The 27,481-nt window shown below is 38.4% G+C and overlaps 1 protein-coding gene and 1 pseudogene across 2 annotated transcripts in view; one reads left to right on the top strand and one right to left on the bottom strand.

Annotated features, from left to right (window-relative positions):
* The first annotated feature begins 10,682 nt into the window (after nt 1-10,682).
* FAR1 (fatty acyl-CoA reductase 1) overlaps nt 10,683-27,481 on the top strand; it is a 76,484-nt gene continuing 59,685 nt past the window's right edge. The window contains exons 1-2 of one of the 2 annotated variants that reach the window (XM_057552496.1): nt 10,683-10,881; nt 12,610-12,707. The gene's annotated coding sequence lies outside the window, so the exon portion shown is untranslated. The remainder of the gene's footprint in view (nt 10,882-12,609; nt 12,708-27,481) is intronic. The other variant, XM_057552497.1, reaches the window with a different exon arrangement.
* On the bottom strand, nt 25,331-26,611 carry LOC103008622 (40S ribosomal protein S24-like; annotated as a pseudogene).

Raw genomic sequence — 27,481 nt, 5'->3', positions numbered from 1 at the left:
AAATCTGGAAAACCAACAATGCTTTAAACAAGTTATAAAATTATAATTATCCTCATTGGTTCATTCAGTCCCATGTAATTACTTTTTGTTTGCTTGATCCTGAGTTAGCAGTTTTATGAATCAAACAGTTTTTCCATTAGAATTCTAGAAATAGTTATCCAGTTTAGTGGTATGATCTTAGAGTTATCAGAAACCTATATTCTAGAGTATTTCTCAGGGTCCTTTTCATGAATCTCCTTGAAGATGAAGCATTTTCCCTTGTAGATGATTGTAAAAGCTTTCCAAGAAGAATCAAGAGTGAAACAATAACTGTCTGTGAATGACAAAAGACTTCAAAATAGCCATGGTTAAAGATCTGGTGAGAGTTCACTATTTAAAGAAATGATACAATTATAAGGGACAGTTGGTTATTTCTGTGACATGCAATGTTTCAAAATAATAATTGGGTTTATGATTGCTTATACAGATAATAAGGGCACTGACAAATTTCTAGGAACTTTGTAAAATTTTTGAAATATTAGTAACATATGCCCATACAAATATAACCTAAACAAAGTTAATCAGCAATTTGACAATGTTTTCTATGTAATTTAATACATCAAATAAGCTAATTAGTTTAATCTCTCTCTCTCTCTCTCTCTCTCTTTTTTAAAGGAGAGAGAACAAATCTTTTGAGATCTTCCAGGGGCCATCTGGAAAATCCCAAAGTTAGTCCAAGGTCAAAAAGTCTTCATTTTGAATTTGATTTGGGGAAGTTTAGCAAAATTGTCAAAAGGTTTAAAACACTTGATTAAGTAAGTATCACAGGTCACAGAAAAACAGATACTTAGTTACCCATCTAATTAAGGTTGACAACTGAAAGATTTTAAAGGTAAATTAAAAAATTACATAATTGTAAAATAAAAACCACTCAGCTTCTTTAATAATGAAGACTCAGTTTTTGTAAGTAATCAAAGACCTGATAAAGACAATGCGAAGCATAGGAAATTATTTTGATAAGACACAAAATCTTTGTTTCCTTGACAGATTATATGAAAGGTAAAGAAAAAAACCTTTTATAATCTCTTATTAAAAGCAGACCAAATGGAGCATAACCTTTAAAAACTGTACAAAAAAATTAAAAATTAAAAAAAAGCAGACAATCTAATAAACTTTGTCATGTTAACAGAGAGAAAATTAAACTCTAGTTTTGTATCAGTACATTATTGCGCTCATTTAAAGAAGTCTTATAAGTAAATGCATTTAATTTTAGCCAGCTTTGACCTTGCAACAAAAAATTTCTGTTCTACAAACCTTCTGTAATTTTCTATATCCATTTTGATTTTGTCCTATTCCTTTTCTCTTTCTCAATCTGGAACATTTAGTCATTTTACTTTAGGACAAAAATTACTTTTTAAATTTTTTAACAGAAACACACCCTACATTCCTTATATGCTCTTCATAATAAGAATACACCTCATTCTCTACCTATACTTCGCTTACAAAGTTGTTTTCCTTTGCTGTTATTGTTTTTAGTCGTTTTATTTTTATATATTGATTATAAATTGTAGGCAGGCAATTGTAAACTGTCATATATTAGCATTCTTAGTAGATTTGCAAATTTATGAATACAGGCATACCTCAATGATATTGTAGGTTCAGTTTCAGACCAATACAATAAAGTAAATAACACAATAAAGCAAGTCCACAAATTTTTTGAGTTCACAATGCATAAAAAAGTTATGTTTACACTATACTGTAGACTGTTAAGTGTGCAATAGCATTATGTCTAAAACAATGGACATGCCTTAATTAAGAATACTTTATTGCTAAAAAATGCTAACCATCACCTGAGTCTTCAGCAAGTCATAACCTTTTTACTGGTGGAGGGTTTGAAATATTGTGAGAATTACCAAAATGTGACAAAGAAACACTAAGTAAGCAAATCCTGTTGGAAAAGTGGCGCTGATAACAAAGTATTATGAAAAAGACTGATATAGTGATTAAAATTTGCTATAGCTGGGAATGTCAAAAAAGAAAAAAAAAAGGAAAAGAAAAGTGGTGCTGATAGACTTGTTCAGTGTGGGGTTGCCACAAACTTTCAGTTTGTAAAAAACACAATATTGGGACTTCCCTGGTGGTCCAGGGGTTAAGACTCTGTGCTTCCACTGCAGGGGGCAGGGGTTCAATCCCTGGTCGGGGAACTAGGATCCTGCATGCTGTGCGGTGGTCAAAAATAAAAAAACAGCCCTCCCACACACAATGCAATATCTGTGAAGTGTAATAAAATGAGATATACCTGTACATTATTATAAAAATTTATAATTTTTAGAGACATATGTACAATTTTTTAATGTGGCAAAAATATGTGTAGTTAACAGACCACCAAATATCTTTTTTCTCTTTGTAAAAATTAAGAAGCCAAAAGTAGATAAACTTATGTTTAGCAATTAATGTTTTAGTGTATTATCTCACTTAGAAATGATCTAGATATTCAATGAATAGCCATAATTTAACATAACTTTAAGGCCTCAAGTTTCAAAAAAGATTTTGGAAACTATTTTTAAGTAGATGTAACACTTTGTTATGTTAATGTTGTTAATGAAACAAAGCCAGGATAATCTTAAATTATTTTTCTTGTAGATAAATCAGGCAAATATTTTTTTAAAAATCACAGAAATACTACCAAATGTAAAATAAATAGCTAGTGGGAAGCAGCCGCATAGCACAGGGAGATCAGCTCGGTGCTTTGTGACAACCTAGAGGGATGGGATAGCGAGGGTGGGAGGGAGATGCAAGAGGGAGGAGATATGGGGATATATGTATGTGTATAGCTGATTCACTTTTTTATAAAGCAGAAACTAACACACCACTGTAAAGCAATTATACTCCAATAAAGATGTTAAAAAAAAAAAGAATAGATATGAAACTGATAACACTGGTTGACTCAGGGAATAGAACTAAAAGGCTGAGGACAGAAATGAAAGTTAAACTTTTCACATATACCCTTTGAATCTTATGAATTTTGAACTGTGTAATGGTGTTAAATATTTTTAAGGTTATTTTTTGTTTGTTTGTTTTGCTTTTGTTTTGTTTTATTTGGTTGCACCAGGTCTTGGTTGCAGCAGGCGGGCTCCTTAGTCATGGCTCGCCTGTTCCTTAGTTGTGGCATGTGAACTCTTAGTTACGGCATGCATGTGGGATCTAGTTCCCTGACCAGGGATCAAACCTGGGTCCCCTGCATTGCGAGCTTGGAGTCTTGACCACTGCACCACCAGGGAAGTCCCAATATTTTTAAGTTTTAACACTGAAAAAAATCTTTTAACTCAGGAATTCCACTTCTAGGAACGAATTCTATAATGTATTTACACGTGTTCCACATGTACAAAGATATTCACTGCAGTATATTATATAATGGCCAAAGATTGGAGACATCCTAAATGTTCGCTAATAGAGGAGGGCTTAATAAATTACAGTACAGTCATACAAAGAGTTGCATGCGTTCATTAAAAAGAATAAGGAAAAAATAACTTGGTAGCACTATGTGGGCTGATAGAGAATAATCTTAAACAGTTTTGAATGAAAAAAGACTGTATGTAGTCTGTATTATCTGCTTATGGTATGCTTGCATATACATAGACTATTTATGGAAGAGTATACAAGAAATTGCTAATCTTGGTTGACAGGGAGGGGTACTGAGTGGTTGGAGAACAGATATGGGAAGACAATTTTCTTTTCACTGTATATCCCTTCGTAGCTTATGAATGTTTTACCATATGGCAAATACGACCTAATCAACAAAAAATGTTTAAGCACATTATGTTCAAAACTAGGGGAGTGTCTGGGAGACTTCCCTGGTGGTGCAGTGGTTAAGAATCCGCCTGCCAGTGCAGGGGACACGGGTTCGAGCCCTGGTACAGGAAGATCCCACATGCCACGGAGCAACTAAGGCCATGTGCCACAACTATTGAGCCTGCGTGCTACAACTACTGAAGCCTGCGGGCCTAGAGCCCGTGCTCTGCAACAAAGAGTAGCCCCCACTCGCCGCAACTAGAGAAAGCCCGTGTGCAGCAACGAAGACCTAACACAGCCAAAAATAAATTAAATAAAATAAAAAATTAAAAAAAAAAACCCACAGAAGCGGGACTTCCCTGGTGGTTCAGTGGTTAAGACTCCACACTCCCAATGCAGGGGGGCCGGGTTCGATCTCTGGTCAGGGAACTAGATCCCACATGCTGCAACTAAAAGAGCCCTCATGCTGCAACGAAGATCCCACGTGCCGCAACGAAGATCCCTCGTGCCACAACTAAGACCCGGCACAGCCAAATAAATAAATAAATAAACATCACACACACAAAAAATCACAGAAGCAAAGAACCTAGAAGTTAAAACATGACTTTCTCTAACTTTTTTAATGTACTGCTGTGTTTGACATACATCAAGCAATTTATTTTTACTATACGTCCTGATTTTAAATTGAGTTTAAAATTTTACAATCTTAAACATCTAGTAGAGATAACATAAATTCATTTGACTAGTAAACCCAAATAGAATAAGTGCTATGTCTTCATTACATTTAATGTTGACAACTCTGAAGACATGACTTAAACAAGCTTTTATCCCAGATCCTGTGAACCTAAGAAACATTTGGGTTAGTTTTTATATTTCTGAGAGTTTTAGGAATACTTTATATAAGCATTTATTTTTTTAAACCAATTAAATAGAACTCCTTCACAGAGTAATTTTGGCAATATCATCCAGAGGTAGAAAAATATTACATATATACATAGACATATAGAGACATATACAAAAGAGATCTTACAGTTTTCATTTTAAACCTTAGCCGTGAGTTAGGTATAAATATAGAAACACAAAATTTACTAACTTATACAAGAGTTATCTTTGTCTTATTAATTTTTTCCTTTCAATTTGACCTTCCCATAGGTAACAATAGGATAATTGTATAGGGTGACAGCTCTCTAAAAACTCCTTTTAGATCTAAAAGTCCAAATATTCAAGAGCATACCTATTTTAATTATGACTCAAAACCAATAAGCCTTTTATGGCTTAGCCACAGACATGAGAGGCATCCCCAAAGAGAGTACAAAAGATGCAGCCCTCCCAAGATCCAGAAAGTTCACTCCCAGAGTTAGCCTAAGAATGCAAAGAGCTTTACTGTCACAGGCAGTAAGAATAGTGTTTGTGAAACTGGTGTCTCTTGTTTCCTACAGGAACTTGAAATGTCTCCAGCTATAGACCAGCTAATTTGTGGCATCGGGTGGGTGACATTAGGATAAGGGCTCCCTGGCACTATGAAGACAACAAAGGTAAGACAACAAAGGCTCCTTAGGGACTGGAATCTCTCAAGACAAACTGGAATCTCGCTTAGGACACACTTCTCTGAGAGGTGGCAAGGTTGGACAAAGAGAATGCTGCTTGTCATTTTGTGTCTTGATTTCCAGCCTGTTTGGCTGGTTACCTGACTCAAGCCAATACTTGTACTGTACAGTCCAGCTGCTGGAGACCAGAGAGAATATTTTACCTGGTCACAAAGCCAAGCTGTGAAGATGTGAAACAAGATGAATGGAGCAGCTCATTTTATGATTTTCCTCCTTATGACAAACACCACTAAAGACAGAGACAAAGAAACAAAGACTAGGAGGCTGTGGATTATAACCAATGGGTACCCAGAACCAAATACAAAGGTCACAACTCAAAGAACTAATTTTTACAAACTTTTTCTCCTGCCAAGCTACATTTAGAAAGGGAAAAAGATGAGGAGAGACTTTCATTATTCTTGCTTTGGTTGGGCCATGCAGGCAGAGATCTAAGGGATTGATGTGTAAGAATTCTTACCTTCTGCTGGCTTTTTGTCAGCTGTCCCAGGATCTCTCAGTGTCCCAACCATTGAAATCCCAACCTCACAACCAGAAACCGTAGGGGAGGCAAAATTTTACCTCTATCTTCTTAAGGTTTTTTGGCTGGGCCTGAGAATTAAATTGGCATAAAACAGATTAACAGTAGAATTGTATACACATTTATGTTAAATGAAGACTCAAAGAAATGGCAAAATCTACAGGCTTTTATACTAGGTTGAACAAATAAAGGCAATTGTGAAAAAGTAAATTATATGGGGAGGCTAAAGGAAGATACAAATTATTTTAACAAAGTCTATGTATACAGGATACTCGGCTTTGATTTGCCACTGAAGAATGTTTCTTTTCTTCTGGTATAAGAAGAGCATCCTTCACATGGGAGCTTTTATCTCCTGTTTTCAGGAAGAAAATGGGAGCTTAGAAGGCTCTTCTTGCATCTGCTGTTTCTTAAGTGACTTTAGCTCAAAATAATCCTTATGCTAAAGTGGCATATTTTGGGGTGGCATATTCTGCCACTCTTCAAGAACCAGAAAGTCAGTGGTCAGGACACAAGGAATATTTTAGAAGCGCCAAGAACATAGCAGCTCCATTTTTGTTCCACGTAGATTAAAGCTGTTGAATAACTGAGGGTCAGATGATTCGCCTCCACGTGAAAACCAAACTTATTTCACAGATCTCTAAAACACTCAGAACAGACACTGGGCATTAAATTTCACCCTCCTTTTAGAGATGAGGAAATGAAGCCACAGAAACCTGTGTGTACTCATTCAGACTGACAATTGATGTATTAGCAGAAATGTTAGAAACCTGGTAGAATTTTTTTGTTTGCTTTTTAATAACAAGCTTTAAAAAATATGTTTAAAGCAGACCAATTCTGGACGTCATAATTGAATACAGGGCAAGGTAGAGATCACCAAATGAACTGCTAAGAGTAACTGTGCTCACTAGAAATTTGGCTCTCTTGAGAAAAGCTGCCTGAAACCCTTTCTATGCTGTGCTCAGTCTATGCTACGAAAGTGAGCATCTCTGATGCACTCTAGATAGCTGTAATGGGTTCTTCACTGCAACTACGAAGTTGTGTTCCCTTTAGTTTTGTCAAAAGAAGTAGTTTCTTTTAAATAGTTCACGCTCTCCTTTGTCATGAAATCTGTAAAGATAAAGCATGGTGAAAATAATTAATTAACACCATGAGTTCCATGAGAGACATACATAAGATTCTGTGCTACTCATTGTGGGGAACACAAAGATGTATGAGAAGGCAAAGTGACCAGATCTTGTTTTGGAGGAGGCAAATGTGGCATAGTAAAAAGATTATGGAATTTGCCATCAAATAGACCTAGATTTCAATCCCACTTCGGCCACCTAACAGCTGTGTGACTTTGGGCAAATTACTTGTCTCATTGAACCTCAATTTTCTCTTCTACAAAATTCAGATGAATAGATGAACATTTGCATAGGGTTGTTGTAAAGATGGAGTGAAGAACCTCAACAGAACTATGTTTAATGAGACACTGACAGAACAATATATCATATGAGTTAGAAAATGATACATGCCATGAGAAAAGTATTTCCTCAGAGCAGGAAGAGGTACTGTTTGCATAAAAAAATTAATGCTTGACCTTACTTGACTTCTGTTTTTAAAGAAGTTATGGAAGTCTGAGGGAATGCATAAATAGCTATAACTAGTTTATGAGTAACATATGTGTTTTTGGTGTCTATTCCTATTTATTTTCTCAGTAATATATAGTATCCTTAGGCTGTAAACTATAGCAATACATTTTTGGCTTGGTATAACTTACCTTCATTTACAGAACTATGTTTCTGTAGCAAGAATCAAAAGTATATACCGGTATTCCATATGTGAATAAAATTACAATGTAGTAGATTCCAATATATGGCAGCCCAATTTTGGGGGCTCTTGTTGAAAAGAGATGGGAAAAGCATTTGAATGAATTATTACTTTTTTTTGGTATTACTATATTTTAAGTGTTACACTCTGGGCAAAATCCTTCATTACCTTTTGTGAAGACTATTAGTCACTTTTTATAGATATATGACTTGGAATTCACTTAAAAATGGTGGTGCACTACAAGGGACATGAGCCACACAACATGCCCGTAAGACTGTACCATCTTGGATAGTAAACTGTTGTTTTAATTTTAAGTCCTCTTCCAGAATGCATGCTGCCCATCTGTGGGGGGTCTCTGCTGGAGGGACATGTTACATACACATCGACTTGAATCAAATGAATGCCTTTAAGCCTGCAACCCTAAAGTTATTTTTGAAAGTCATAATGTATTCATTAAGCAATTACTTAATTTCTTCACATGTTTTTCTCAGAACTAAGTATTAATTTATATATTTATATATAGCTATTATATTGTTATATTTACATATAACTATTTTTAAAAAATCAAGCTTTGCACAAAAATTTAAAAATTTGTAATGAAAGTACTCTCCAGAAATAGTGCCTAATTGCTTATGGTATGGTGATAAACCTTAGCAGTGGTTAACTTAGCTCTGTGTCTTCTAAGATGCCCCTAAATTCCCTAGGCTGGGTTAGATCCTTTTTATATATATTCTCTCATCCTGCATTATACTGGAATTATCTGTTTAGGTCTGTCTCCCTGTTACACCCTATGCTCTGTGGGAAATACTGTCTTACCTAACTTTATGTGCCTAGTTCAGGGACAAGTACTTTAAACAAAGGTATTTATCTGAAATGAACAACTTAATGACTGAATTAATAAACACAAATCCTGTAATCTTTAACTTGTTTTGTTGCTGATGCCCTTCCACAGGCTAGCATTTGGCCCATAGTTCTTACGGCTATTTTGGGAAGAATATTACTGACCTATAGCTAAGAAGTGTTTCATCTGACCCTGGATATTTCAGAATTTTGCTAATGGACTGGGTTTTAGACACACACACATCTTGCCTAGCCTAGGGAAATGACTCATCCCTGAGGGTAGGCAGCTGTATTAGTTTTGTGTTCTGTGCCCTCCGCCAGGAATGACTGTACCGGTAGCCTCAGTAACCGTAGGTTCCACATCTGTGAATTCAAATAACTGTGGATTGAAAATATTCAGAAAAAAAATTCTAGAAAAGTTCCAAAAAGCAAAAGGTTGAATTTGCTATTTGTCAGCAACTATTTACCCAGCATTTACATTGTATTTACAACTACTTACATAGCATTTACATTGTATTAGGTATTATAAGTTACCTAGAGATGATTTAAAGAATGTGGGAGGATGTGCACAGTGGTTATGTTAGCAGTGGTTAACTTAATTTTGCATCTTCTAAGAAGATGCCCCTAAATTCCCTAGGCTGGGTAAGATCCTGTTTATATGTATTCCCTCATCCTGCATTATAGTGGAATTATCTGTTTATGTCTGTGTCCTTATTATATCCTGTGCTCTGTGGAAAATACTATCTTACCTAACTTTATATGCCAAGTTCAGAAACAAAGATTCTTCACCATCTTACATAAGGAACATGAATATCTGTGGATTTTGGTATTTGCGGGGGTGGGGTGGGGTGGGGAGAGTGTGTCCTGGAACCAATTCCCCACAGATACAGAGGGTGACTGCACTTGGTACTGGACTGCGAGCTCCAAGGCAGAAGCCACGGTCTTCAAAAGAAAGTAAAGTACGCAGCTCCGTCAACTTTTGTAGTTTCCAATTGGGTGCAGCACCACGGGTGCTTTAGTTCTAGTAACAGTGTCAGGCACTGAAACAAGCTCTAAATCCTCAGAGAAAAATCATTCTGAACCATCTTAGCTCATCCTTAAAGCACCAACCTGTGAATGTTATTCACCGTGCCAGGAGCTTTCACTCACTTTAAATTCTCACAGTCCTTTTTTTCTTCCTCTGGTTTCTAGTTTTTGAATGATAGCTAGCTAAATCCTAGTGGGATTGTTTATACCGTGGGTGTCCCATGGAGCCTAAGGTTATGGTAATATTAGAGTTTTTCTCACAATCATCATTTAAAAAATTGAGATATTATACATAAAGTGCGTTGAGTGAACTAATCTTAAGCGTACGACTCGGTGAAGTTGTACCTAGGCAGACACCACCTCGGTAACTACCACCCAGATCAAGAGACAGAACGCTCCGAGCTTCCGTGAGGTTCCCTTGTGCCCTTTCCATTTCCCCTCCTCCCCCCGCGAGATAACCATTATTCTAATTTCTCTCACCATGGATAAATTTTGTATGAAATTACTCTGGAAGCAGTGTTAAGTGGAAATATTTGACCCACAGTCCCGCGGGGCTGGACGAGACGCACGCTCGGCTCCCTCTCTATAGGGCACCCCGCGGAGGCGCCAGGGGACCACAGAGCCACGGCTCCGCTCTCACCGACCCAAACCAGCCCCGCCAAGAGGCGCGTCGGGCCTCACGAAGACAGTGCGGGAGCACACCACAATGGCTGCCAGCGGTCACCCGCGGCTGCCTCGCCGCATCCTCCCCACCTTTCCAGTGGGCGTCGCTCCTAAACGACGGGCAGCCCGGGTGTGGCCCTGGACGCGACCCACTGGAACACGAGCTGCCGGCGGGGGCGCTCGTGAGCTCGGGATGTGGGGCGCGCGCCCATTGGATGAACTTTCCCCGCGAGCTGGCCGGGCGCAGAGCCCACCTCCCGGCCCTCTCTCCGCCCTCCCATTGGCCGTTCGCGTCCCACCCGCGCCCGCTCCCGTCCTCCTCCCGCCCGGATAGAAACGGGGTTGAGGGGGTGGGAGGCCGAAGCCAGGAGGAGGGTGAGCGGTCCTCCTAGTAAGGGGGCGCGAGAGAGCCAATCAGGACAAGACGTGAAAAAGAGGCGCCGCGTCAGCCAGTCACATTCCGAGGTCCGGGTCGGGGTCGGCTGACGCGAGCGCGGGCCGCAGCCAATGGGCGTGCCACCACCCGTCCGCTCTTCAGCGGCCGGTCGCGGGCGGTGGAAGAGCGAGTGAAGGGAGCGCGACGGCGACGCCGACAGAGCCCTCGCTGGACTGCCGGGAGGAAAGCGAGGCCCGAGCCTCTGCGTCTAGGTGAGAGGCGGGGACGCCGGGCGGGAGAGGCGGGCTGTGGGTCCCTCCTCGCCTGGCCGGGGCCGCGGCTCTGGGAGCCGGGGAGGCAGGCCTGGCCGAGGCGGGGGCTACACCCGCTGCCCCGCCCCCGCCCACCGCTGCGTAGAGCGGGGGGCACCCGCTTCTGCCCGGATGGTCTATGCGAGGCTTGGCGGGGCCACCGCCCTCTGGAGAGCCGGGACTGAGAGCGGTGCCATAGGGAGGGGCCTGGTTTGCAGACGCGGAGCCTGGGGGCGCCGCCTGGGGCGGAGAGACCGCGTAGAGGTGGCGAAGGTGGGGCGGGGTAGTTAACGGAGGAGCAGGTTTGTGCGCCTGAGGGTGGCAGTGAAAGGAGGCCTGTGATGGAAGGATTTTGGGTCTGGGTACGAAGAAAGTGATGGGAATAGGGTGATGCTCAGAAAAGGGTGCCCGGGGAGAAGGTGCGGAGCCGGGGCGTGTGGTTGGCCTCTTGGAAGTAGGCATTGATTGAGACTGGGGGGGAAATCAGCTGGGAGTGAAGGGAGGACAGGCTTGGGACACGTGAATCTGGAGTAAGAGGCACTTACTAAAGCCGGAAGGTGACCGAGAGGCAAAGGTTTTAGGTGAGGTGTAGATGGAGGCTGTTTGACTAGAAGGCGTTAGGTGGCCAGTTAGGAGAAAGTATACAAGGAGCAAACGAGGTAGGTTTATGTATGGTAACTGAAGGGTGTGGATCTTTTATGAGTAAGTCAGCAAGAATAACTGTCGGTTTTGTCAGGTAGGAGTCAGTCAGCCACGTCCATAGGTTCATTCACTACTCATCGATGGCCAAACTCTCAGACTTGTTAACTCTCACTGCTGAGGTTGATTGTCCTCCCTCCCCGACCCTCCTCTTTCCTCCCCAACCCTTCTCCCACCCGTGTGACAGTTCATCTCATTGTTTTGCCTCAGCAGCGCACGAACTCATCTCACAAGCCATGGCACAAATATTGTTTGCTTTTGATTGGATGGCAGTGAGGAATCGCTTAATTCTTATATCAAAAAAAAGTAGAATGTGTTTGTTTGAAGACAACATCAGAGGATACTTTCCGAAAACTGCAATACAGGGGAGTTTCTCAACAGTCATGTGTAATATAGCATAAAAATGATGCAAGATCTCTTACAGTAACACAAGTAAGAGTGAACATAAGTACAATTCTGTTACTCTATAAGAATCAAGCATTTTGATGTAGAATTTGATTATGCATCATGCTTGTTGGGAAATTTTTCAGCCTTGGGAAGAGTTTTATAGCTAAATAGGTTCAAAGTTCTTTTCACTTAGAGGAAAGAAAAACATGGTGTCACTGCTACTACCTTTCTGTTTAAAGCTTTGGAAGTTTTATTTGTGGGGTATGGGCAGAGGTTGGGGGCAGAGAAAAGACAGTAGAAAAGAAAATGGTCCATTACTACATTTTCATTGGATTTAAACAGGAAGAGGTGATACAACTGAGGTATAATTTCTGCCTGAGGATAGGACAAAAGGATTGTGAGGAGTTAAGTGCTTCTTTACCAACATGAAATAGTACAGTGTTAAGGACAAAACCCAAAGAGGGCATTTGTCATATAGGATGTTTCCTTATTAACCAAATCAACAAAGCATTATGGGTAATGGACCATTCTTTAGGATGTAGAAATAGTTTTGTGGAAGTAATTTCTTGGTAATGCTATTCACTGATCACATTTTACTCTTAGTATAACAGAGTACCTAAGTGCTGAGGTGCTGAGGCGACTTGGAGCAGAGAAGTAATCTGAGTGGTGTGGAGTTAATCAGGGAAAGTTTCCTGGAAGAGGTGAGTGTTGAGCCATCTTTTGAACTAGGAGTTGGGACATGGGTTATTGCAAGATAAGAGGATGGCATTCCAGTAGTATGGACATGTTATAAGCAACTGTGGACAAGAGTGACAAATTAAAAATGGTTTTTAAGGAGGATTGAAGATTTGAAGATTTTTTTTTAATAAATTTATTTATTTTATTTATTTATTTTTGGCTGAGTTGGGTCTTCGTTGCTGCGTGCAGACTTTCTCTAGTTGCGGTGCGCTGGGGTTACTCTTCTTTGTGATGCTTGGGCTTCTCATTGCAGTGGCTTCTCTTGTTGTGGAGCACCGGCTGTAGGTGTGCAGGCTTCAGCAGTTGTGGCATGCGGGCTCTAGAGCGCAGGCTCAGTAGTTGTGGCACACGGGCTTAGTTGCTCCGCAGCATGTGGGATCTTCCCGGACCAGGTTTCAAACCCGTGTCCCCTGCATTGGCAGGTGGATTCTTAACCACTGCACCACCAGGGAAGCCCATGAATGAAGATGTAAAGGTGTAGAAATCAACTAAGTTTGTTGTTATAGCTTAGTTGATAAATGATGGTTTTGTATGGTGGCTAGGAGAGAAAAATTAGAATAGTTGATGATGGATTGGAGATAAATAGTGAAGAGTACAAAAATGTTTTTTGATAGTTATGATAAGAGGAATATGGTGAAAGTAAATTGGGTTGTTGAGAGGTAGATTTGGTGTTCAACTGTATATAATAGTAAATATTTTTGATTCCTGTACTAGATTATGTTGATAATAATAGCAAAATTTATTGGGTGCTACTTTGTGCCAGAAACTGTTTTGAGCTTTCCAAGCATCATCTTCCTTTGATTATCCCTACTTTATAGGTGAGAGAACTGACGTTCAGAGAGATTTAATTTAACCAAGGTAACACAACTAGTAAGTGGCAGGTCAGGGCTGGCAAAGTCAGTAAGTAAACGTGAATTGAGCATCTGCTTCATGCCAGGCATTGTGTTATTAAGTGCTAGGGATTCAAGGTTGACAAGCAAATTCAAGGTCAGGCCTGAGCCATGTTTTAGAGATTGTCAGGAGTTAACAGAAGAGAACCAGTGAAGAAATAGAAAAAGATTAATTGGAGAGACTTTTGTAGACACTGAGGAATATACTGTTTAGGGAAACTTAGTATAGAGTTTTAAGAAAGAGGAAGTGATCAGCAGCAAAATATGTAGCTGAGAGACTCAGAAGAACAAAGATCGAGAAGAAACCATTGAGTTAAGTAACGAAAAACTTAGTGTGAATTTGGTCTCAAGAAAGCCAAAATGAAGATACTAACATACAGGCTGGTAGTTAATTGTGTTTAGTGGCAAGTGCTCTATACAGATTTAAAGTTTGGTATGATCACAATTATGGTCAAATTCATAGGAAAGATGTTGGTATGTCCCTTTGTAATATTTTAGTTATTGGCTGGTAAAATCATGGGTAGTTTAAAAATGCTGGTACTTTTTGTATTTTTCCAAGTTTAAAAAAAAGCATTGTTATTTTTATCATTAGTGGGGAAAAATCATTCAACTAAAATGAACTAATAGAGAGGGAATATGTGGGTGGTCTAGTCTGTACTATGTTTGCGGTAGGAGAGAAGATGGTCTTATTTCAGTGTCTACTGCATATGAGCCACTTTGCTAGGCACAATCCCATTTTGGCAATGACTTGTTATTGTTGGAAACAACCTGAAACTACATTTGCTTAATCTGAGGGATCAGGTTACTAAAGCACCGTGAATCATGGAGATATGGTCTTGGCTTTTCTGAACATTGTTTAATAAATGAATTTAAGGTTAAAAAAACCAAACCAGTCGTACATTGAGTCATTTTAACTGTGTCTTTTTGGCGTTATACCCTTCTCTCCTCCCACACGTAGGTTTATAGTTCCTCTCTTCAGTGGGTTTGTATTGGGCTTAGAGTCTCAGTTCAGTAAGGAAACATGAAAGTGCTGAGTTTACATATAACAAATTTAACTTAAACACTTAAAATTCGTCATTGTTTTCAGTTCCCAATTTGAAGAAGAGAAGAGATAAATTTCAAGAAAATAAGTTTTTCTTATCAAATAATTATTCCAAAGCAAATTAGTAGTATTTGCCCTAGGGCTAGTACAGATTTATTCCAATCTTATAAGTCAAGAATGGGACGTAGTTTTTAGTTTTTTTGTTTTTTTTTTAATTTTATTATTTATTTATTTATTTATTTATTTATTTATTTTTGGCTGTGTTGGGTCTTCGTTTCTGTGCAAGGGCTTTCTCTTGTTGTGGCAAGTGGGGGCCACTCTTCATCGCGGTGCACGGGCCTCTCATTATCGCGGCCTCTCTTGTTGCGGAGCACAGGCTCCAGACGCACAGGCTCAGTAGTTGTGGCTCACGGGCCCAGTTGCTCCGCGGCATGTGGGATCTTCCCAGACCAGGGCTCGAACCCGTGTCCCCTGCATCGGCAGGCGGATTCTCAACCACCGCGCCACCAGGGAAGCCCCAGTTTTTAGTTTTAATTTCATTTGGTCCATAGGAATTGTGGAAGGAAACTTAATATTTCATCTAGGCACTGTACTGTGTTCCTTAAATAAATTATTACATTTAATTCTCAGGCAGTTCTCTAAGGTGGATATCTTATTTTATGAAGAGAATGAGATTCAGAGAAATTAGTAACTTTCCAAAGGCCAGAGAGCTAAGTGGCAGAGCTGGAGATTCAAATTTGCTTTCTCTGACTCCAGAGCTCATGCATATGAGATGTATGGCAAGAAGGACTTGTTTATTAATACATACAACTGAAAAAAATGCCACATAGCCTTAGGTATTTAGTAACTATTCGTTACTTTAGAAGATGGGACTCTTGCTCTGTGTGTTTGTGCCTGTGACACGGGGTCTTAAATGATAGTGATTTTTGTGTCTTATAGGGTGCGTTATATTTTATTGCTTTAGAAGTGTGTGTTTTCACATTTTAATATTTTTTGAAATGAAGATTTTACAGTGTCTATATTTTTTTAAAAATGTTTACAAAATGGATACTATGTCTTAAAGTCAAATGTGTCTCAGAATTAAGGAAGTGTGGTATGTGCATATAGTATTCATGTATATCTGTCTTAGCAGTTTGTTTGCATTTTCTTCCCAGCCTCCTCCCTTTACTTAGCGTATTGCTTTTTTTTTAGTATGGTAGAATACAGAATTGAAGTGTATATTAATAATAAAATAGTCATTCTCTTTAGGTAGTGAATATTATGGTGTAGGAGAAAATTTTTTATGTAGAAAATTCACATTGCACTGTGAATGAGCAGATCTGAATTTTAATTTTAGTTTTGTTAGCAACTTGATGTGTAACTTGAGGCAAGTCACTTCCCCTCTCTGAGCTTTAGTTTCCTCATCTGTAGAATAGAGTGGGGAGGGGAACTTTTAGACCTGTCTAGCTTAAAGAAACTATATGCCTTCTTTCTAATTAAAAATGTGGATGCCTTAGAGACCTTTCTTAAAATACTGTATTTGTTGCTTTTTACTTTTTTTTCTTTCTCTTCATCTCCCTGTCTTCCCTCCCTGCCCTTTTTTCCATGGATCCTTGAGGGTGTTGTCAGATTCTTAATTTATTAGAGAGTATGAATTACTTTTTATATCCTCCATTTGTCAAGACAGGATATCTGAGAAAAGTAGGTAACCAGTAAGTAGTGAATGAATGAATGAATGAATATGTTTTATCTGGTTAATAAAAGAATTGTTTAAATAAAATACCATCAAAGAGTTGTTGAAGTTTCATTGAAGGATAGTACTGCTACCTTTCACATAAAGAATGAAATATGTTCAGCAAAGTAAGTATCTGCTCTCTACTGGGCAGATGTACAAAGAGGAAAGCTCCTGGACCCGTCTTTAAGAAGCTCTCTGTTCTAATAGGCGAGGCAGATGTCTTTAAACTTTGTATTACGGAAAATTACAAACATAAAAATACAGTAATATGCATATCACTAGCTTTAACATTTTTCAACTTGTGGTCAATCTTGTTTCATCTGTATCTCCACCCACTCCCCTCCCCCTTTTTAATTTTGAAGCAAGTCCCTAGACATTTTTACCCATTTTTACCATACAGCATGGTAAGTGCAACAATAGACATGCTAATCTAAGTGAAGTGGAAATTTCTTCATATAAATATATTTGAGACTTGTATATTATACTGTTCTGAGCAAGAGAAATTAGATATAATAATCTACTGTAGGACAGGGATAAGTAGTTGGAGAGACTGAATATACATATATAAAACAGAATGTAGCAACGTTAAGATCATATGTCAGTATTAGAGATTCTAAAAGGGAAATGACGTTGGTGGAGTGTGTGTATGTATGTGTGTGTGTGTTTAAGTTTTAACCGTTTGACAGTTTTAAGATTACTTTGAGAAATCTAGGCTAGATCATTCTTGTCCTTTGTGGAATTTTTGCCAAAAATGTTGGCATGTCAGTCACATGAGAAATCCTTCTTGAATGTAAGGAATTCTTACCACTATATCTTATTATTTTGGAGTATTGACTTAAAAACTTTGAACTATTAACTGAGAATTAAAATCTTAAAATATATCCCCTAATGCAGAGTCTTAGTCAAAGGTCATAAACTTCTTTGAGCATCTCAAAGCTTTGTGCTGTCTCTCCTCCTCAGAAAAAATATACATATACACTTAGTTTTTCGAATAATTTCAGGAGGCTAGTAATAAGACTTTCAAAACCCATTCAGATATCTTTGAAGGTTTATAGATTCTGGTTTAATAATCCATTCTTTAATGTATAGGCAGATAGCATACTGCTAAAATCCAACTTATATTTATTACTTTGTGCTCTTCACCTTTTACAAACAAGTGTTTTTTTTTTAACTTTAAACAATTTTTATTACACAAAGGTTGTCACATAATTGGATATTGCTCTACTCTGTACACAATTATTCTTACTCTCCACAAAAAGGCTGTTTCTTAACTTCTCATCTGTTGATGGCAATCACTAAAATCCTGATTTTAACAGAATAGTAGTAAAAATGCCTCAGTGTTTTAAGTTGAAAGCAGTACATTGGTACATGGCTCTTATACTCATTTACCAGGAATGTACAAATGTCTTTATTCAAAACTACAAAATATATTGTCTGTAGGCATGGACAGTGACAGCAGTAAACCATTCTATGTTGTCAACTGAAACCAGTAACTGATGGTTATAGTGATTTTCTTAAACATCAACCAGCCTTTTCTTCAGTCATCTCCTTCAACTGACCTCTCAGAGTTATTGGTGAGGAACGCTGCCTTGAGCTTCCTCTCGCAGCTCATTAATGATGGTAAAGCACTATTCTAGGAATTAAGACATGCCACCTCCCATACCACGTCCCATTCCACCCATCCCGCCCATTCCAGGATCCTTCTCTTCTTTAGGAATTTCTGTGACTATGACTTCTGCTGTAGTTAACAGAGAGGCCACTCCAGCAGCATCCAGTAATGCACATCTTACACCCTTAGTTGGATCAGTGATTCCTTTTTCCACCATATTCACAAAATCTCCAAGCATAGCATCATAACCAACTTCTTTTTTTTTTTTTTTTCAAACGTCTTTATTGAAGTATAATTGCCTTACAATAGTGTGTTAGCATCTGCTTTATAACAAAGTGAATCAGTTATACATATACAATATGTTCCCATTTCTCTTCCCTCTTGCATCTCCCTCCCTCCCACCCTCCCCATCCCACCCCTCTAGGTGGTCACAAAGCACCGAGCTGATCTCCCTGTGCTATGCGGCTGCTTCCCACTAGCTATCTATTTTACATTTGGTAGTGTATATATGTCCATGACACTCTCTTACCCTGTCACATCTCACCCCACCCCCTCCCCATATCCTCAAGTCCATTCTCTAGTAGGTCTGTGTCTTTATTCCCGTCTTGCCACTAGGTTCTTCATGGCCTTTTTTTTTTTTTTTTTTTTTTTTCCCTTAGATTCCGTATATATGTGTTAGCATACTGTATTTGTTTTTCTCTTTCTGACTTACTTCACTCTGTATGACAGACTCTAACTCCATCCACCTCATTACAAATACCTCCATTTCATTTCTTTTTATGGCTGAGTAATATTCCATTGTATATATGTGCCACATCTTCTTTATCCATTCATCTGTCGATGGACATTTAGGTTGCTTCCATGTCCTGGCTATTGTAAATAGAGCTGCAATGAACATTTTGGTACATGACTCTTTTTGACCTATGGTTTTCTCAGGGTATATGCCCAGTAGTGGGATTGCTGGGTCGTATGGTAGTTCTATTTGTAGTTTTTTAAGGAACCTCCATACTGTTCTCCATAGTGGCTGTATCAATTTACATTCCCACCAACAGTGCAAGAGTGTTCCCTTTCCTCCACACCCTCTCCAGCATTTATCGTTTCTAGATTTTTTGATGATGGCCATTCTGACTGGTGTGAGATGATATCTCATTGTAGTTTTGATTTGCATTTCTCTAATGATTAATGATGTTGAGCATTCTTTCATGTGTCTGTAGGCCATCTGTATATCTTCTTTGGAGAAATGTCTATTTAGATCTTCTGCCCATTTTTGGATTGGGTTGTTCGTTTTTTTGTTATTGAGCTGCATGAGCTGCTTGTAAATCTTGGAGATTAATCCTTTGTCAGTTGCTTCATTTGCAAATATTTTCTCCCATTCTGAGGGTTGTCTTTTGGTCTTGTTTATGGTTTCCTTTGCTGTGCAAAAGCTTTTCAGTTTCATTAGGTCCCATTTGTTTATTTGTGTTCTTATTTCCATTTCTCTGGGAGCTGGGTCAAAAAGAATCTTGCTGTGATGTATGTCATAGAGTGTTCTGCCTATGTTTTCCTCTAAGAGTTTGATAGTGTCTGCCCTTACACTTAGGTCTTTAATCCATTTTGAGTTTATTTTTGTGCATGGTGTCAGGGAGTGTTCTAATTTCATACTTTTACATGTTCCTGTCCAATTTTCCCAGCACCACTTATTGAAGAGGCTGTCTTTTCTCCACTGTATATGCTTGCCTCCTTTATCAAAGATAAGTTGACCATATGTGTGTGGGTTTATCTCTGGGCTTTCTATCCTGTTCCATTGATCTATATTTCTGTTTTTGTGCCAATACCAAACTGTCTTGATTACTGAAGCTTTGTAATATAGTCTGAAGTCAGGGAGCCTGATTCCCCCAGCTCCATTTTTCGTTCTCAAGATTGCTTTGGCTATTCGGGGTCTTTTGTGTTTCCATACAAATTGTGAAATTTTTTGTTCTAGTTCTGTGAAAAATGCCAGTGGTAGTTTGATAGGGATTGCATTGAATCTGTAGATTGCTTTGGGTAGTAGAGACATTTTCACAATGTTGATTCTTCCAATCCAGGAACATGGTATATCTCTCCATCTATTTGTATCATCTTTAATTTCTTTCATCAGTGTCTTATAATTTTCTGCATACAGGTCTTTTGTCTCCTTAGGTAGGTTTATTCCTAGATATTTTATTCTTTTTGTTGCAATGGTAAATGGGAGTGTTTTCTTAATTTCACTTTCAGATTTTTCGTCATTAGTGTATAGAAATGCAAGAGATTTCTGTGCATTAATTTTGTATCCTGCTACTTTACCAAATTCATTGATTAGCTCTAGGAGTTTTCTGGTAGCATCTTTAGGATTCTCTATGTACAGTATCATGTCATCTGCAAATAGTGACAGCTTTACTTCTTCTTTTCCGATTTGGATTCCTTTTATTTCTTTGTCTTCTCTGATTGCTGTGGCTAACACTTCCAAAACTATGTTGAATAATAGTGGTGAGAGTGGGCAACCTTGTCTTGTTCCTGATCTTAGTGGAAATGGTTTCAGTTTTTCACCATTGAGGACAATGTTGGCTGTGGGTTTGTCATATATGGCCTTTATTATGTTGAGGAAAGTTCCCTCTATGCCTACTTTCTGCAGGGCTTTTATCATAAATGGGTGTTGAATTTTGTCAAAAGCTTTCTCTGCATCTATTGAGATGATCATATGGTTTTTCTCCTTCAATTTGTTAATATGGTGTATCACATTGATTGATTTGCGTATATTGAAGAATCCTTGCATTCCTGGGATAAACCCCACTTGATCATGGTGTATGATCCTTTTAATGTGCTGTTGGATTCTGTTTGCTAGTATTTTGTTGAGGATTTTTGCATCTATGTTCATCAGTGATATTGGCCTGTAGTTTTCTTTCTTTGTGACATCTTTGTCTGGTTTTGGTATCAGGGTGATGGTGGCCTCGTAGAATGAGTTTGGGAGTGTTCCTCCCTCTGCAATATTTTGGAAGAGTTTGAGAAGGATAGGTGTTAGCTCTTCTCTAAATGTTTGATAGAATTCGCCTGTGAAGCCATCTGGTCCTGGGCTTTTGTTTGTTGGAAGGTTTTTAATCACAGTTTCAATTTCAGTGCTTGTGATTGGTCTGTTCATATTTTCTATTTCTTCCTGGTTCAGTCTCGGCAGTTTGTGCATTTCTAAGAATCTGTCCATTTCTTCCAGGTTGTCCATTTTATTGGCATATAGTTGCTTGTAGTAATCTCTCATGATCTTTTGTATTTCTGCAGTGTCAGTGGTTACTTCTCCTTTTTCATTTCTAATTCTATCATAACCAACTTCTGAAGAACTTTGCAGAATTTTCTCAACTATCAGTGATCCTTCGACACCTGCATTCTTAGCAATGGTCATTGCAGGAATTTTGAGTCAAACAAGTGTTTTTCGTTATTGAGTGAAATTATAAAATTCATTATGCAAATGCCTAATTTTTTAAAAGACCAATTCTTAATTGGATTCTTGGAGGAAAACAAGCTGTAGCCAGTTTGAATATGTAGGAATGATTTTTCCAAAGATTTTGGAATAAGTGTATGGAACTTTATGTAATGGCTGCTATCCATCCTGAATTAAGATGAAGTAGAATATGACTTAAGAATGAATAAATACATAAATACCACTTTTTCAGAGGTAAAGGAAAAAACTTCTTTGACCTCTCTTGACCTTAAATAGTTAAGACCTATGGAGGAAAGGATCTGTTAAAAGTATTTTGAGGTTCACATTTGTGTTAAAACAACTCCTAGATATGATACACAGAGGCTTAGAAACATGTATTGGTCTGACAGAGGATTGATTCTCAGTAGAGTCCTGAGATCATAAGTGTTTATCGTCCACCTGCTTTGAAGGATGGTCCTAAATATATTTCTTAGAAGTATGGGTTGTTTTTTTTTTTAACATCTTTATTGGAGTATAATTGCTTTACAATGGTGTGTTAGTTTCTGCTGTATAACAAAATGAATCAGCTATATGTATACATATATCCCCATATCCCCTCCCTCTTGCGTCTGCCTCCCACCCTCCCTATCCCACCCCTGTAGGTGGTCACAAAGCACTGAGCTGATCTCCCCTTGCGATGCACCTGCTTCCCACTAGCTATCTATTTTACATTTGGTAGTGTATATATGTCAGTGCTACTCTCTCACTTTGTCCCAGCTTACCCTTCCCCCTCCTCGTGTCCTCAAGTCCATTCTCTACATCTGCGTCTTTATTCCTGTCCTGCCCCTGGGTTCATCAGAACCATTTTTTTTTTTTTTAAGATTCCATATATATGTGTTAGCATATGGTATTTGTTTTTCTCTTTTTGACCTACTTCATTCTGTATGACAGACTCTAGGTCCATCCACCTCACTACAAATAACTCAATTTCGTTTCTCTTTATGGCTGAGTAATATTCCATTGTATATATGTGCCACATCTTCTTTATCCATTCATCTGTCGATGGACACTTAGGTTGCTTCCATGTCCTGGCTATTGTAAATAGTGCCGCAGTGAACATTGTGGTACATGACTCTTTTTGAATTATGGTTTTCTCAGGGTATATGCCCAGGAGTGGGATTGCTGGGTCATATGGTAGTTCTGTTTTTAGTTTTTTAATGAACCTCCATACTGTTCTTCATAGTGGCTGTATCAGTTTACATTCCCACCAAGAGTGCAAGAGGGTTCCCTTTTCTCCACACCCTCTTCAGCATTTATTGTTTGTAGATTTTTTTTTGATGATGGCCATTCTGACTGGTGTGAGGTGAGAAGTATGGGGTTTTAAAAATTTGTGGATTGTACCTAAAATATAATCATAATAATGGTTATTAGCATAAGCAGAATCCTTAGGAGATAGGAACAGATCAGTTAGCTGCTAAATGGGACATTTGACTCTGCAGAGCAGAGCATAGGTTGTTTGAAGATCAGTGAATATTAGGTGTATGGCTTTAAAATGATAACCTTGTGACCCATTGGAGTTAATAATTTTCTGAGTATCTAATGTATTACTAGGAAATAACTTATTCTAATACACAGTAATACATAGACTTTGAGAGCTAGAAGAGGATTTATCCGTCAGTGATTTAGCCTCCCCTTCAGTGAATTTTATGAATGATCAGAGCAGTTAATTGACTTGCCCAAGGTCAGGTGGTTAGTGGTAGTCCCAGCAGTGTAGTCTGTTGCTCTTATTTATCTTGGCTGTCTTTTCGTTCTGGATCTCAGTTTCTGGAGAAGGAAATATCTTGATACTTGGAGTTTTTAGCATTGTGACTTTGATTCTCAGTTGATAAATTGACTAAGAATTCCCTGGGCTTCTTAGATGCGTTAAGTCAGTTTCAGAGCTGGAAAAAGATTCTAAGAATCCACAAAGTCATCAAACACTTCCCTCCTGTTTTCTGTACCTTTCTGTGCTTGACAGCATTTTGTTTGTTGCAAGCTGTACATAAGAACCTGGCAAGGTTTTAAAGCTAGACCAGGAAGATTTTTGAGAAGAGACTTTGTTATGGGATTCAGTTGTTTAAAGAGATTCCTGGAAGCTTCCTACTAGAAACTAGAGACTGGAGGGATCATTGACATTCAAGTTCAGAGAAGTTTGAATTACTTCCACGAAGGGCTCTGAGTCCAAGTCCTCATGCCACATTTGGTTGGTGTGGACCTGGTGCCCAGGGAGAAGACCTGCCCCTGTAGCTGGGGTAAAGACCTTTAGAACAGTGACCCTCCAGCTCTTTTAATCCCGGCCCTTTAGCTGGGCCATTCTTTAGCTCAATAATTCCCACTTTCTAGTGGAATAATAACTAAATTGTCAAGGTATAAGCATTTTGGTGGGGAGAGGGACTTTCTTCAGCAGTTAGGGAAATGGATGGTTCCTATTTGAATCGCAAAAAATATACTTATCTTAAAGTCTAGACTAGTTAGAAAACTGTAGGTTTCAAATTCTAGTGATGGAATTATATAACACATTCTGCTGGTTTAGTAAAACAACTAAAATGTTAATAATGAAGCTCAACTTAATTAGAAGTAAGAATAATGATAATTGAAAACCATGACCAGTTTCACTGACAGTGATTGATTGTTCCTCTTGAAAATTACAGAATTCCAGGTTTTGAGTGTGCATATTTGGTAGAAGCTTTGCAGCATTGTGAGTTGCAGCATGCAGAGTTATTAATTGTATACAAACTGAAGTTTTCGGTACATTCTAATAACACACTCATATTTGCAACGCTTAATACCTGGCTTTATAGTTTATTCATAAGTAGCCTTGTGGATCAATGGAAGGTCATGCTTTCTAAATCATTTGTAGACCATGGGAGGTTTGGTCCGTGTTTGTATAGTCATTACCTTAGAAGGCTGATGTGGTAATAATGAGCTTTTCAGGAGCATTGTTTCCCTAGCGGTGTTGGGAAATTGGTGAAAGACCAGCCTTAAAAAGAGGTCAGATGAACCGGTTTGCAGGGCAGAAATTGAGACACAGATGTAGAGAACAAACGTATGGACACCAAGGGGGGAAAGTGGTGGGGGGTGGGGGTGGTGGTGTGATGAATTGGGCGATTGGGATTGACATGTATACACTGATGTGTATAAAATGGATAACTAATAAGAAACTGCTGTATAAAAATAATAAATAAAATAAAATTCAAAAATTAAAAAAAAAGAGGTCTAGGAGTTTCTTTACCTCAGTACATTTTGTAGGTCTTTGATATGCTAATGCACTTTATAGCTCTCCTGGTTGGGGATAAAGTGTACAGCTTCCCAGCCCCATTTACCACAATTTGGAAAATGCTGCCTTGGCGGACTAGAGCCTGTTTTTAGGTTTCAGCCTTGGGAACAGATTCAGAAGGCTTCATAAGAAAGTGACACAAGAGAAACAGAGAGGAAATACAGCATGCAGCAGGAGCTTCAAAGCACTTTTCCGTAGTTAAGAGTTGCAGGTTATTTGCTATAATAATCAGACTGAGTATAAACAGCTTTTAAACAAAGTCTACTTCTGTAACCAGTGAAATACCTGACTCTAACAACTTGTTCTTAAAGTTACTAATCTTCATGAATAGGCTTTGGTAGTTTTAAATCAGACCACACAAGAGACATGATTAGTAATCTGCCTGAGTCAATTTTTTGGGTAAACTTCTATGTGTACATCTACATGTAATGTTCAGGGTATACATGGAACATTTTCATGTTAAAATCAGTTCTTCTGAGTAATTTGAAATGTGTATATATTTTCACATAAAAGTTCTTAGTTTATTAATCATCTCATGAAAAATCTGCACAGTCACCACAGATACAGTCACTGCAGAGTCTTTACTCCTTCTGTTGTCCAATCTCCAGCTCACTTTTTCCCAGCACCAATGTTGGCCTTTGCAGTCCTCTTGACTTTCTTCATTCTGTTCTTCGTTCCTTTTGCTGTTTTCTTGAAGTCTTTTTCTTATGCAGGCCATGTCTTGCACATCTATGTTAGGGTTCATTTTTCTTTCTGTAGTCCAAGGAATCGTAAATCCTGCCAAAGCCAGTTGTCTTGCCACCGCCAAAATGGATTCTGAATCCAAATCCAAAGATGACATCTGGTGTGGTCTTGTACATTTTGGCTAGTTTTTCCTGAATATCTCTCTTAGCTACTTTTGCCTTCCCAGGGTGAAGGATGTCGATGACCATTTGTTTCTGATAAAGTAGTTGGTTGGTCATGAACTTCCTGGTCTGGAGAGCTACTGTGTCATTTATGATGGTTGCTGATCTTCAAGCAGCCAGAGAGGAAAAGAGTGAAATATTTTTATATTAATTCTTAGGTATATTATGGAATCAGATGCACAACTTTAATGAGTTTTTAAGCAAAATGGGATATTTTGATTTCTGTGTTGTGTTGGAGAAGTTTAAGAAGCCTTATCTTTGCTAATACGCTTAAAATACTAGTATGCCTTTGTATATTGTATTTCACTTTTTTGAGTCAAAGTGTTAAGATAAAAATTACAATATTTAACATGAAAACATTTTTATTAAGGTAAGGAGTCTGTAGCACAATAGTTGATCTAAAGAAAATCATGTATGACTTTTGGATGTTACTCTTTTAAGATTGTTTTCTCCCAGAATGGAATTGGATACATGTTTTTGCAAGCAGTGGAACTGTTTATTACCAAACTGTGTTAACAAGAGCACAGCCCTTCTTCTGTAGGCTTTACAGTAGAGAAATTACCCTACTGGTACAGGCCTTGAGGACAGAAACAAAGGAAAATGGGTATTGCTAAAAAATTTAAGTTTTCTTGTTAGTAGATAATTTTAATGCTGTAGAATTGACATTTCCTCTCTGATGAAGTAGAACTTGACTTTTAAGGATGTTTTTGTGTTTGAGTTTTACATCACTCAAAGGAATTCTGAGTCTGATTTTTCTTAACGTGTAATATTTTCCAGGATAATGAGGTTTTAGAGGCATTTTAACTTGCCAAAGTGCCATGCTTACAGAGCAACATCAGTATACAAAATAGTTGTGTAGTGCCCTAAGAACTAATGAACCTACTGAGATTCCTTACCAAGATGTGTCGCAGACATTGGGGAAGATTGGATATAGAGAGTTAAATATTGGCATAACAATGTCTGTGTAGGCAAACAGAGTGGCCATTATATTCACTTCAATGAGTGCTTACAACAGGGTTGGACACTAGCATCTTTTATTGAAAACCAAGATGCTAGAGTTATTCTTTTGTTTGTTGAAAAATGCTTTGTAAGCCTTAATTTTTGAAAAGAAAAAGGAACCCACTATTCTTACCAACTTGTACATTTTGAGTTTGCATTTTTTAGTCCTTTTTTTGTTGTTTACAGCTCACTTGCAGAGGTTTTCTTTTACGTTGAGTCTTAATCAAAACACTAAATAAAGATTCTAGAGTTATTAAAATATAGTAAAAAGACGCTAGACCAGTGGTTCCCGACATGCCTCCAGATGAGAGTCTATCAAAAATTTTAAAAGAAAATATATGCTTACCTATAATATGAGGCCTCTTAATAGTCTAACTAAAATGAGTTGGCTTGTTTTTGGCTACAAGTATGTCAACTCCAAGTAAAAATCTACTGGTTAGAAGTTCACAATTAAGTGAATATGGGAAAGTGAAATTTTTATTCAGTGAATGAGATTATTTGGTAGGCAAAATCAGTTGACCCTGGAGCAGCAGTGAAGGTTATGGGTGCCAGTCTTCCGAGAAGTCAAAAAAACCTGTGTGTAATTTTGCAGTTGGCTCTCTGTATCTGTGGTTCTGCCTCCTCAGGTTCAACCAACTGCAGGTTGTATAATGCTGCAATATGCATTTGTTGAAAAAAATCTGTGCATAAGTGCACCCATGTAGTTTAAACCTGTGTTGTTCAAGGATCATCTGTACTTAAAAGTATGAGGCCCATGGGGCCATATTTTTTTTTAAGATATTTTGGGTAACTTGAACATGGATCAAATGTGTTACTGAACCAGGTTTGTTTGCCTGATGTGCAGCATGCCAAATGC

The sequence above is a fragment of the Balaenoptera acutorostrata genome, chromosome 9, assembly GCF_949987535.1.
Source record: "Balaenoptera acutorostrata chromosome 9, mBalAcu1.1, whole genome shotgun sequence".
NCBI classification, from domain to species: Eukaryota; Metazoa; Chordata; class Mammalia; order Artiodactyla; family Balaenopteridae; genus Balaenoptera; species Balaenoptera acutorostrata.
The sequence above is the reverse complement of the archived record's forward strand: the minus strand, read 5'-3'. Positions and strand labels throughout refer to the sequence as shown.